Raw genomic sequence first — 13478 nt, 5'->3', positions numbered from 1 at the left:
TTGGATATGAATCATGGATTCTTTTCACATTCCCTTCAGGAGATGCTGGATGCCAGTTGCTATGGCTACAGAACATTGTGACTCAGTGAGACACCTTATGAGAAAAATTTGACCGGTGAGACTTGTTTCTTTTCTCTGTCTCTCTCTCTGTCCTTTCACGGATGCCAGTTGGCCCGTAACCTTGTACACTCTTCAGCACCACATGAATACTCCTTGTATTACATTGAGGATGTATTGTAGTGATAGAAGGTTCAAGTGCACGGGTGAGTGTAGGTCACATTTTCAAGGTTTTCCTTTTTTATTTTTCTGTTGCAGGTCCTAAGAATATGTCCACTTGAAGTTATATTGAACACATCCCAGATAGTATTAGAAAAGTCTGTAAAGACGGAGCATGATAGTATGAATTTTTGTTTCACATTCAAAGTGAGGAGAGAGCTCTATATGCCGCACCACGGCTCTGAATCTCAAACTCCAGTCAGGTTTCAGGAGATTTATGTGGGCTATAGTTAGCTCACATAAATCTCTAAAGTGAATGCAAGAATACTGAGCACCTACACAAAAATCCTGAGTATTCGGCTTCGGGAGCACTGCTGGTGAAGTATGTGGGTTGAATTTGGGTGCAAATATTTACAAGCTCACATCGCCATTCCACATATACCTGCATTATTTGCATAGATCATAGATATTTGCATAGTCAGTGGGTGAGCCGGGTTGGTACAGTAGACTATTGACAATAACCAATAGGTATTTTGTGTGAGAAGGCGCTGTGCAAATGTTGGAGTTTACAAAAGAAATTGCAGAAGCATCATCAAACATTCAATTTGATTATATTTCAGCTAGCATGATTACCTGCTATAATGGATGTGCCTGATTGAAGCCCCGTTAATTAATTTCCACAGCCCAGGAACTTAACATTACACATGCGCGCACACACACACGCACACACACACACACACACTTGGTGCTTGGTCCTTACTAAACTGCCTCTGTAGGAACTAGATGCCCCAAGCCCTCCCTCAGTGAACAGAACAACACATTTGTCAGCTACCTGAAAAAGCTCATCTAAATTTAAAATGTAATTTAAGAACCATTTAAATGTATAAGATGCAATGCACCTCACAATATTAACAATTTACCAACACGCTCTCAGCATGAATGTTGGTCACCTAGGAAGATGAGAGGGTGCATGTGGCTTGTATTGTGTATGTCCCTACATCCATATTTGTGTGTGTCTGATGAACTACTGCCTTTTTTGCACTTGTTCAATATCCTCCTGAAATCTGGCCCAACTCAAACCTTGACACTATGCGTTGGTAGATATGCCAGCCTTGCAGGAAGGAAAAGGATTAAAGAGATGGCTTTCTGTTGTAGCAGCCAAGGACTCTTCATTATGTATCTCCTGCGTCTTTTCAAATCACTGATGCAAGAAGTGCTCTCATATGACAGATAGACAGAGAGAGAGATATGTGTGTTGTGTGGAGGAATGAAGATCCTTGTACTATTATGTTCAAACAACGGTTTGCACAGCAACCACATGCACAATTAGTCCCCTTATCAAAAATCAGAGATGAAACCGCCTCAATTACCCCTCGTTCTGATGCACGCACACGTGCACTGTTAACCCTCAGATCTACAAAGGTATCTCAACCTTTGATTGAGGATAACTTTGTACAAATGGTAGGCTACTGCTGTATGTCGAGGGACAATATGAGGGGGTTTTGATCTCTTGACTGAGATTCTCAAGGACAGGTGACGATTGATTTATTGGATAACAATTTTCAACGCATTCTCATGAACTGGTTCGTGTGATATCGTAGGAAAATGTATTCACACAAAAACGTCTTATACTATACGAAAACTATGAGACCTTTGAGTGGTCAGATGTAGTGCTGCCACCTTTCATGCAGAAAAATAAGGGACTCCAAAGATATTTTCTTAAAACAATGTTGATTTCACATGGACTTGTGGCTTCTACAGGAACAAAAAAAAGAAAAACGAGACACACTCATTTCTTTTGAAACATGGGACAATTCTGTATTTCAAGGAACGGGTGGTAACCCTGGTCTTGTGACATCGGCTACAGAGCAGCAGTTCCGTCACAGAACTTTGTGCCACCGACTATGGCCGCATGGTGCTCTGCCTGGTGCTCCATCAGGTCAGCAGTAGTAGATTCCCAGTGGATGGTCTAGTTACCCCAGAACAAGTGACTGTGAGCCGGGTACACAGCACCGCGACCTGCTGCTCCATCAGGTCTGTGTCAGTTGGTGGTTCAGTTAACCCACAATGGGTGAAGGTGTGCTGTACACAGAGCACAGTGAGCTGCTGGTCGTTTTGGCAGAGATTATGGTTACACGCATTTCCTGGGTGAAAGTCTTTAGTTTCCCCTGGGAAACAAAGTCCGCTCCCTAGCTTTAAAGTCCTGTATGTTAGCGCCCACTCATCCTCCCCGACCACCTCCAGCCATGTTCTTGCATAGCAAAAAAACTGTGTAAATCAAATGAATTGCAGTGCTTAAGTTTTACATGAAAATGTTCAGGACTTTGGCTCAAAATGCTGTGTTGGTGACAAGTAAACACAGCTACATGGGTGGAAGAATTGACAGAAAACGAGAAGGGAATTCAGTTTAACCCTTGTGTTGTCCTCGGGTCAAATTCTTCCATTTTTTTTAACTACCCAGAATAACATGATTAATTCCACACAACGCTCTTTTGGCAAGTACAAATCTCGACTTTCATTAATTTTGGGGGGTCTTATTCAATTTCATAGTATTTGGAGAAAAAAGCTGAAGCTGAAGTGCTTTCCAAATAGCATTAAGTAAAAGTTGACATATTCCAGTCTGTGATTATCCATCAACATACATTCCTTTAATTTTAGTCTAAATAATTCCTAAGTTCTGCTTTTCTAACTCAAACATTAGGTATACTTTCCTCAAAATTAGGTTTATTGACCATAAATTCCCCAAATAACTGTAAAGCTAAAGTTAACAAGTTAGCGTTACGTAGTGTTAAATGTCAAGAAAAGTGACAAACATTGTAAAAAGTGTTGAAAAATGGGACAAAAACGTAAGAAAAAGTTAAAAATTTGATTTGATTTTCAATTTTGATGGGAAGACAACACAAGGGTCAAGAAGAATGTCATTGGAAAAAGATTAAATTAAAAGTTCTGGCAACAGGCTTCAAGGTATGCAAATTGTCAGCTTACTGCTGAGCCTATGCCCTTCCAAAGAAGTTATCTTTATCATTTAAGGCTTATAGAAGCAGACAGTCAGGAAGTACACAAAAACTTAAAGATGCACTTTATTAACTGGATTGTTATCCGGTTAATAAAGTGCATCTGTTTATATAGCATGAGCTAAGGCACTAAAAATATGCCGAATGAAATGATCGACTTTTAATTAATGTAACCTGATCCCTCTGTGTGATGCATACAATGTTTGTATTTTTGGATTTTGTATCAATAGATGATTATCTGTTATTTACCAATTACTTTCTCCACTTTTAGTTTGAACCTTTCTTTAGTTTCTTAATGTGTTCATTTGTGAACTTCAATTCATAAAATTAAAATACATCATATATATTTTAGCTCAGAAATCAGTTTTGAATGTAATTCCAAGTCAGTCTCTTGTTTTCTAGTCTACTGCTACCACAAGTCAAGCCTTTCTTTGGGAAAATACAAGAATGAAAAAGAAGTGAAACATCAAGAAGGAAGAAGAAACCAGAGGAATCCTCAGGGGAAATACGAGGGTCAAAGTTTCTACTTTCAGGTCAAACAAACTCACAGTCACACCAGAGGAGACACACACATACACCTACACAAATGCAAATGCCCACGCACACACACACACACACACACAGTCCCTCAGCCATGCCCCAATCATAGCGCCTGGCACAGGATGACAATCTGGGGATTGCACCGTCATCAGAACAAATCCAACCAAGGATTCCAGCTTTCATCTGGACAGACAGCCGTCTCAGCTCATCAGGTCAGGGGCAGCAGACTGCTGGGCTGAGTGCCAATACTCTGAATTCAGACTGCTGGTCTGAATACCAATCATCCTGTTGTGTCCATCTGAGTAGATTGGGCTGAATAACAACAAGAAACAGGTACAAGGTTGAAATAAGAAGTCAATCTACCTACAAAGCCACTTCACATGCAACATGTTTGGGTTCTTCTATTATTAATATCTTCATTGACATATCTGTGTAATGTGGGTAGATGAACATAAGTGTTGCTTCTGTGATGTTGCCTTGTCCTATTTGTACTGCCACAACATTATGTAAATTATTTTTTGTAAATGGTCTTTTAACTATCTATGGTTCAAATTGCTGCCTGACAGTGGGTGTCTCTTTTAATGGTCTCCCCTGAGGGTTATTCCCTTTTGTGCCACACTAGAGGCGTGGCTCAAGGGAGGGACATGGCATCCTGTCAATCTGTCTCACATCTATAGGATTGATTGCCATAAAATGTTGTGAGGACATTCATGGCCCCCTGAGGATGAGCCCACTGACTTTGGTGATCTCCGGATTTTTCCACCGTTTGGTGATTTTTATTTTAATATTTTATTTTGATTTATTTTAAACTCTGGTTGATTTGTGAGGACTATGGTTAACCTTTTTTTAGATCTCTGCAAGGTGAATCCAGACAGCTAGCTAGACAATATGTCCAATCTCAATTTTCTGTTAAAACATCTTTTAAATATTTTGCAGCTGCACTGCGGTTTTTCCCGGTGCCTACCACCACCCAAGACAATTGGGATTGGTTCAAATAAATGCCAATAAATCAGAGCACGTTTTTTCCCCATCCCGGAAGGCTGTGTGCACTAGCCAGACACTCCTCCGCAGCGCGGGGGTGGAGTAAGGTCAAAGCGAGACCACAGTATCTATGGTGCCCAGTCTGTTCCTGCTGGACACCACCAGCAATCACAACCATTCAAGACAAAGCTTGTTTTTCCACCAGCCATGACGTGGTGTGGTATGGTGCATGGTGCCAGACCATGGCTGTATTATAAGACCCGGATGCAACAATAATGGTGGAGCCCCGTTCATTCCTATGAGAATTGCTCAGAGGCACATCCACCCAAAAGGTTTCTTAGCTTCCGGATTTACTTCTGTGACATGTGAACGCTGAGTGTCAGCTTTAAAGTCCTGTATGTTAGCGCCCACTCATCCTCCCCGACCACCTCCAGCCATGTTCTTGCATAGCAAAAAAACAGTGTAAATCAAATGAATTGCAGTGCTTAAGTTTTACATGAAAATGTTCAGGACTTTGGCTCAAAATGCTGTGTTGGTGGCAAGTAAACACAGCTACATGGGTGGAGGAATTGACAGAAAACGAGAAGGGAATTCAGAGGCACATCCACCCAAAAGGTTTCTTAGCTTCCGGATTTACTTCTGTGACATGTGAACGCTGAGTGTCTGCCCTGCTCGACCCCTAGACTTTACGTTGTGGTGACATCACAGGTCTTTAAATCGCTTTTCTCGGCTGGAGGGAAGTTTTTTTTGTATAAAAAGTCCACAGATTAAAAATTCTGAGTCCTAACTTTGTTTGCAGGTGGAGGTGTCCTAGCAGCAGTTTAAAAATGTATTTTTTGCAATAGTGGTCAATGGTTAAAACCCTTTCTGAGTTTAGGGGGTTTTCTCCATTACAGTGACCACTGGATAAAAAAAATCAACAGAGTGGCTGAGTGCTGTAATTGGGGGCTTGCATGAACAGAACTAAACATCGGCACAGCCGGAACGCGTCACTTCCTTGCATGGTGGTATTTTGAGGTTAGGGTCTCTCTGCCATTTACCCGCCCCTAAAGATTGTTTTTCTTAGCTGTAAAAACAACAATAATGTAAAAAAGTACAAAAATAATGAATGGACAATAAACTAAACTCTGTGGAGGGGTCATATGAGTAGAAAATATGTAACGCTAAGAACAGATAAAGACTCAAATGCAAGACTCCAAGGAATGCAAACTTTATTGAAATGTATTGACTGAAAGGTGAGGGGAAGTGGAGAGGCAGACGCCAGGGACAGAGACGGGTAGCTTGGGGATTCTCGAGGGAACGGATACTCGGGGAAAGCGTGGGAGAGCCAGGAGCGTGGAGCCGAGAGGAAGACACTGAAGCTGGGAGCGGAGACATGCTCAAGCAGGGTGCCGTGGGAGTGGGACCGAGAGGAGAAGCCAGCTGACCGGGGACTGAAAATAGGAGTGGAGGTGATAACTGCGGGGGAGAAACAAAGATTTACATCAACATTAACCATTAAACACTCAAGAGTTTCACCAGTGTGATTGGAGCAACGATCAAGCAAAGATGGTTTGAAGAGCCGGGGTTGAAACACTGTTCTTGATTGAAGTTGTAAAGCAGGTGTGAGCGGTGGGAGCAAGTGATTGTGGGATGAGACTCAGGTGTGTGCCGTCAGCTGGCATCAGCAGGAAGGAGAGTAAAAAAGAAAACAGCAGGGACAAACAGGGCAGGCCAACAGAAATCTCAGAAAATAGTAAACAAACGGACAACGGACAGCGGACAGTTAGGACTGCAGAAAAGATCATTGGTGCCAACCTGCCCTCCCTTCATGACTTATACTCTTCCAGAGTCAGGAAACAGGCAGAAAACATCACTGGAGACCCATCTCACCCCGGACACAACCTGTTCTCCCCTCTGGTGGGCGCTATGGAGCACTGTACGCCAAAACCAACAGACTCAGAAACTGTTTTTACCCACAAGCCATCACTCTGATGAACAGCTGACTTCTTACCCTGTTTTCTGGTTCCACTCATTATTCCACTTTTTTAGTATTTATTCATCATTCTCATTCTCATACCTCACTTATTATTAATTATTTACTTACTCATCATTCCCATTCTCATATCTCACTTGTTATTTATTCATCATTCTCATTCCCTTATCCAGAACTGTTCATAATGCTCATACTGTTCATATTGTAATATAACAAAAGAATACCATTTATCCCAGTATCCTTTGCACTATGCTCAACATTTAAATAATTTGTATTGCTCTCTTCATTGCAGTCATGCCTCTATATTGTTTCTGTTTAGAGTATCTATACACAGTATTAGTGTGCATATATTAGAGTGTTTATATTGTTTGGTTGTTCTGTATGTGTAATTACATTGTGAGCAACAATGTTCCAAAGTAAAATTCCTCCTATGTGTCCTTATACCTGGCAAATGAAGCTGATTCTGAAAACCAAAACTCCCGGCCAGCCGGACCCCAATTAAAATTCTACCAAGTGGCCTTTTTTCAAATGAGGATCACTTGGCTGGTCTAGGGACACAAAGACTGTAAGACCGTGCAGACATATGTGTCACAAGCCTCTTAAATACATTGAAACTTCAGGCTACATTTGCCATCAGTGACTGGCACACTATCTCACACATACAGTGGTATACTGCACAAAGACATTGAGACACTATCCTCACATTTCATCACACAAACATTGACATGCCCCCACGACACCAACACGCACACACACACACACACACACACACACACACACACACACACACACACACACACACACACACAAATAGCCTCACAAACACAGTATCACCATGGAATCTACAGATTGATTGATGGCTTACAGATCTGCTGCACTAAGCTTCAAATATTTATCATACACTCTTGGTGGTCTATCATCTCCTGCCACATGTTAATCGACCCAGGCATTCCTGTGTGTGTGTGTGTGTGTGTGTGTATGTGTGTATGTGTGTATGTGTGTGTGTGTATGTATTTGTGTGTGTTTTATCTTCATGTTCTTATGGAAATTGCATAAATTAGAGGCCAAAGTTGCTGCTATGTAAGCTGTGTAAAATGTTTTGTATTCAAGCTTCGTGATGCATTTTATTATCAATAAATTATTGATTCTGTGACATGACATAAACCAATTTGATCATCAACAAGAGGGATGATATCCTCATTGTGTTCCCTAGGTTTCGATTTTATAGGATACAGATTGTTTTACAGAATGTCATGGATTACATTATGAAAACATGAACTAATTTTGCTTGGTAACTGATGCAGAATGTTATTTGAGCCTTGTAGTTTAATCATAATTCAAATTCACATACATGCCTATGAAGGCCAGGGGACAAGAAACAAACTTAAAAAAGACAAGATAATAACCTTTGCATCTTTAACCTACAGCCAACTGTGTATGAATTAAGATGTTCAATGTATTTTAAATAGTCTTCATCTTATCTCTCTGCACATCCACCCAACTCTTTGACCTCGTTATACAATAGAGTGGGATAGAAATGGTTCACTGCTCTGGTGTGTGTATATCCAAGCATGCATGTGTATGAGAAAGTGTGTTTTCGGTGTGTTAGCTACAGTGCCAGCTTTAGGGGCTCCATGCTGGTGGAGGCCTGTGGGTCCAACATCTGCTCACCGCTGGTGGGAGACAGGGAGAAAAAACCTTTGCATTGAGCCCACTTCTCTCATCTTCCATCCACTCACAACACAGCATCTTCTCCTTTTTAATCCCATCTCTTCTTATAAGCCCAGATATCCTCCTCTTTGCTTGATCAAACTCTGTCCCTCATGTTCTCTATCCTCTTCTTTATCCTGTCTTTGCCCATTAGCTCCCAAACTGCCCATCTTATTTCTAATGAATCCACAGAGAAAAAAAAGAGATTGGAACGCAGAATTAAAAATCCAAACTGCTTTACAAATTACAGAGAGCAGGTGAACTAACATATTGACATCATAAGAAGCTGTGGATTGGCTTTAATGGCTCTAAATTCTCTATAAAAAATATTGAAAGGTTCCTTTGAGTGTACACTCAAAGAGCTATTTCATTGTAAATGCTGCCAAAGTAGTTTTCAACACTAGTCTGTATTTTCAAGAAATAGACACTCCAGTAATATTACTGTGTATTGGGAAATGCAAGGATTCTGTAGAAATGGCATGCATGAAACTTGTTATATTTTCTTACAATATGATAAGGTATATGAAGTATCTACACTTTAGCATCACTAATAAAAAATGTTGCTTGAATCAGTAAATATCACTAGCAAAGGTGTAAGGTAGACCCAGATGTGGCTATTCAGTGAGACTGAAAATAAATAGCACAACTCTTTAGATTGTAAATATGGAAGGTAAATATGCAAATTATGTGAGCAAAAACGATTGTTTTAAAAAGCAACCACAAATCTTGCACATATTTGCTTCCACGGACCTCAACCCACTATGTTGAAATGTTCGTATTGTCATTATTTACACTTAAGTGGTCTAATCTTGGATGGCAAAGCCTCCTATCTAAGACATGTCAAGCTAAAATGGGCAGGCGTGACATGTTTCTGGTGCCACATGCAGGAAGTGATTTTTTTCTAAACTAACTGGTCTGGTCCTATGCAGTCTCTGTCGGTAACATTCATGATGGCTCCATGTAAGAGTTATATGTTTTGGACAGTGTAGACTACTTTATGATCGACGTATCCTGCTTAAAGATTGTTTGAAATTTAATTTCAAATACCTTAATTGGCTCTAAGATATTGATTATTTACTACTTATGAATCTTAATCTGACATACAGTACCTGTTTACATTGTGAACCCAAGCAGCTTGAATGCAGCCCCCCCAATCAAAGAGAGCTTATAGCCCATTGGAAGTTTTTGCCACACATAACATGAGTAGGCACACAGTACAGGTGGCCAGCACAACGCAAAAGGCATTTGAATTCAAACTTCTGCCAACACCAGACACTTTTGTCTGCCCACATATTCATTTTATATCACACTTCAAGTTGGTAGAGTCCACCAATACACACAAAACAACACCTCCGGCCTGAAGGAGTCATGCCTACAGACATCATGGATCCCAGCAGGCACATGTGCACTTAAATAAAAACTAAGAGTTAACTTCTATACATAGAAAAAGGATCAACTGTTAGGATTTGTTAGTCCGTGTTCCTGTGTGAGGCTGGGCATGGACACTGTGATTCCATTCACCTGCCTCTTCATTCAACCACCTGAAAACCCTCAGCACTGATTGCCATTCTACTCCTGGCCGTCTGTCTCAACTCCCATCTTCCCTTGTGTTCTCTCATTTTTTGAAATAAACCCTTTTAACCAGACTTGTCTGCCTTGTGGGTCCAGTTTTGTTTCAAACTGCAAGCTTAACATGAACTGAAATACTGCCAACCTGCTGTTCTTAGCAGAAACACCCCATATGGGTTCATTTATTTTGTTTAATTTTAACAAATTGATGAAATTCTGATTGACTGGCACCAAAAAACATATCAACACGTCCTCCAAATTATTTGTCGAATCACATACCAAATTTCAGGCTTCTTTTTGGGCAAATAGAGCATGCACACCGGAGTACTTCTCCAGCCGAGCTAGTAGCTCTCCCCTACTGCTCTTCCAGACTCTTTAATTCATACCGAACAAGATGAAATTCTGAAAATGCAAAGGGTCATTTTGGGATGTTACTGAAGCTTAGTAGTATAGGTAAGTATGGAAGTACAGAATACCTTACATGAAATACAAAAATGCATTACTCAAATGTAAACAATTATGTGAAAACCAATTTGGGGACGTGGAAATTCTGTGACCTACAGTATGCATTTCAAAAAATAGAGAAATGGTGCACTAAAAGTTCCCTAGAATTAATGGTGATTGTATTTAAGTGGATTTTCATACTCTGTTAATATCTTAATTTAACCCTTGTGTGGTCTTCCCATAAACCATGGTCACTGTTTTTTCAACATTGTTATTGCTTTTTCCAAAATTTGTCACTTTTCCAATGTTATGGGTGCTATTTTTGGGTGGTTTTTTCCCCCCAAAGGTTTTTGATATTTGTAATGTTTACATTATTTCGACGGCCCAGACAATTAAATGAATACGGGTCAATTTGACCCAAGGACAACATAATATCTCTTTTACTCTATTCCTCCTGCCCTCTCTTTTTTCAATCTATCTCTTCCATCTTTTTTGATGGTCCATTGTTTCTATCCATCCATCATATTGTAAACACCCACGTAGAACCACTCTCCTATTATCTGTACTACAACACATTTACTACATAGTGAGAAAGAGAGAGAGACAGAGAGAGAGAGAGAGACAGAGAGAGAGAATGCAGGTAAGAAGGTCTGAACACCTACAGAACATGCATACATAAAGATACCAGCACTTGCTGAGATATTAACACCCACTCATCCCATCTGTCACATTAGAACCTTTCAACATTGATGTAATTTTCCTCTATCTATCTATCTATCTAATGTGAATACTACACAAAATTCACGTTCTGATACTGGAGCTTTGGGGTCCCGCTTTGGTACATTTTTATGCCCTGACACAACAACCCGATGTTCGGCCGTTACACAGTCTGGCGAGGTCGGTGACTCAAATCTGTTTGGTTTGTTCCGTGCCGTTATCCGTCAGAGGGTCTGGCGGCCTTCATTTTGGCTGACCTGACATGCTCGGTCGGACTCAAATGACCGATCTCATTGGTGGAGTGCTGACCCAGAAATGACAAGCGGGATGAGCGTGAATAGAGTCTCTCAAAATCTGATATAAATCCTTTAAACTGACATTTGTTGATCAGAAATAAAGATAGATTCAGCAACTGCATGGCCTATTCCTTGATTAAAATGTTTTCAGAAACACGTTTCAGTGAATTATTATAGTATAACAAGAGATTGTACAAGCCATCATGACAGTCTGGCTTTGAATTTTCGGAGAAACCAGACCCATGTGACTTGTTTGTCCAATCAGCTGCTGTCAGCAGTCGGCATTGCTGAGGTGTGTTCCGAGGAACTTTTTTTGTCCAACTGGGGGTGGGAAGTCAGCCGTCGGGTTGGTGTGCCAGGGACTTTAAGTACAGCTGAGAAAACAAAGGATTGCAATTGAAAACTGGTCTGTTTCTATTTATTTTATTAAGGCACCCAAGCATGTGCACATGGTCGGATAGTAATCTGAAAGAAAACCAAAGGCAAATGTTTGTATTTCTCCAACTTTATAGCAAAAACATGAACACATAAATTATAGCTGGGTTCAGGCACTTTCAGCTGATACATAAATCTAGTGCTTTGACTTGCATCTGTTCTGACAAACACCAGTGATGGTAGTTGACTACAAGCTGCTTGAACGCTGTGGGGACAAGGACGTGCACCACCAAATCTTTGTAATAACTCTAAGCTGGTCTGTGAGAGGTGAAAATGTTGTGAATGTTAAGACGTGTGTAAATGCATTACCATGAGGTACATTTTCTGCAGAGCCCTCCATCAGCTAGCTTTATTTTCTCTCTCTGGATGTGTGTATCACCACTGAAGATAATCTTGCGGTGAAGCACACCGCCTCCAGAATCTCAGATGAACATGGTGAACATGGATCAAATCCCAGTGGAGTTACATAGTATTGATGTCAGCCATGCCACACGCTACTTTCAACAAAACATTTATTTCTCATTGTATAGACACACCTGTCAAATACTTAAAGAAAGCTTGTACAAATGATCACAAACTATTGATACAATAATAAAAAAGAAAATGTGCTGCAATTGTATCAACATCTTGAGTCTTCCAGTCTCTCCTCTCTGTCTGGCCACAACATTTTATTAACATCACACCTGATATCCTCCCTTGCCTAAGTGGGACAACTTTCACAAAAAATATGACACAACTGTTATGTATCTAGTATTTGTGTGAAAGCCTATTGTGACTGTTGGTTGATTGTTGCTCTATTTTGCAAGTAGGTGTTTACATAATTAACATGTGTGTATCTGCATTTGATAGTAATATGATTAAATAGCAAAGGAATGCAAACTAGTTTCACCTGCAAGGCTTGCTTATTGCATTTTGTGCCAATACAATTATAAATGACTGTATGTGACCTTATGTTCATGTAAATAGTCATATACAGTATTTTAACAAAGTTTAGTTTTGTCATTCCACAATTTTGCCAAAGAAAGAATAACTGTTAAAGCAGCAAGCACACAAGGTGAAGTGAAAAAAAGCAGGTGACAAATCTTTACTGGACAACCAGTAAGACTGTTTTTTGTCTTACTGGTTGTCCAGAGACTGAATAGCACATTTTTAGGGGTGTTTTTACCCCTAGAAATGTGCTATTCAGTCTCACAAACGTTTATGACAATTAAACATTTTTTTCCAATCAAATCCAGATCATCATCTTTGAATGACTGTTTGGAGTGTCATCAAGTCAACAAGAGTAATAAAGTAGCAGATGGTAATGGGAAGTAATCTGCAGCCTGTCTGTATCTTTTTACAGCTTTTTGCAGTCTGGCAGCACTGAAAAGCCACAACCCAGCTCAGCACAAATCTCCTCTATAACAGAGAAAGTGTGCTCCCATTACAGACAATAATACACTGACCCAACATATACCCTGACAATTACTATATGGTCAATGTCACATCCTTGATGTTTTCAGGCAGCTCATTACAACCATTTTTTTTCAGAACACTAAACCTCTGTGAGGACCCCCTGTGGATCTTAAAGACAGCAGTGAC

At 40.3% G+C, this 13478-nt stretch overlaps 1 long non-coding RNA gene across 1 annotated transcript; it reads left to right on the top strand.

Annotated features, from left to right (window-relative positions):
- The first annotated feature begins 5415 nt into the window (after positions 1-5415).
- Positions 5416-11587, top strand: LOC117959907. Its single transcript, XR_004660028.1, has 3 exons — positions 5416-5509; positions 7974-7976; positions 11576-11587. It is a non-coding gene; the product is annotated as an uncharacterized LOC117959907 (long non-coding RNA).
- The last annotated feature ends 1891 nt before the right edge of the window (positions 11588-13478 follow it).

Source organism: Etheostoma cragini, chromosome 2 (assembly GCF_013103735.1).
Source record: "Etheostoma cragini isolate CJK2018 chromosome 2, CSU_Ecrag_1.0, whole genome shotgun sequence".
NCBI lineage: Eukaryota > Metazoa > Chordata > Actinopteri > Perciformes > Percidae > Etheostoma > Etheostoma cragini.
Note: the sequence above shows the minus strand (reverse complement) of the source record. Positions and strands in the feature narration are given on the sequence as shown.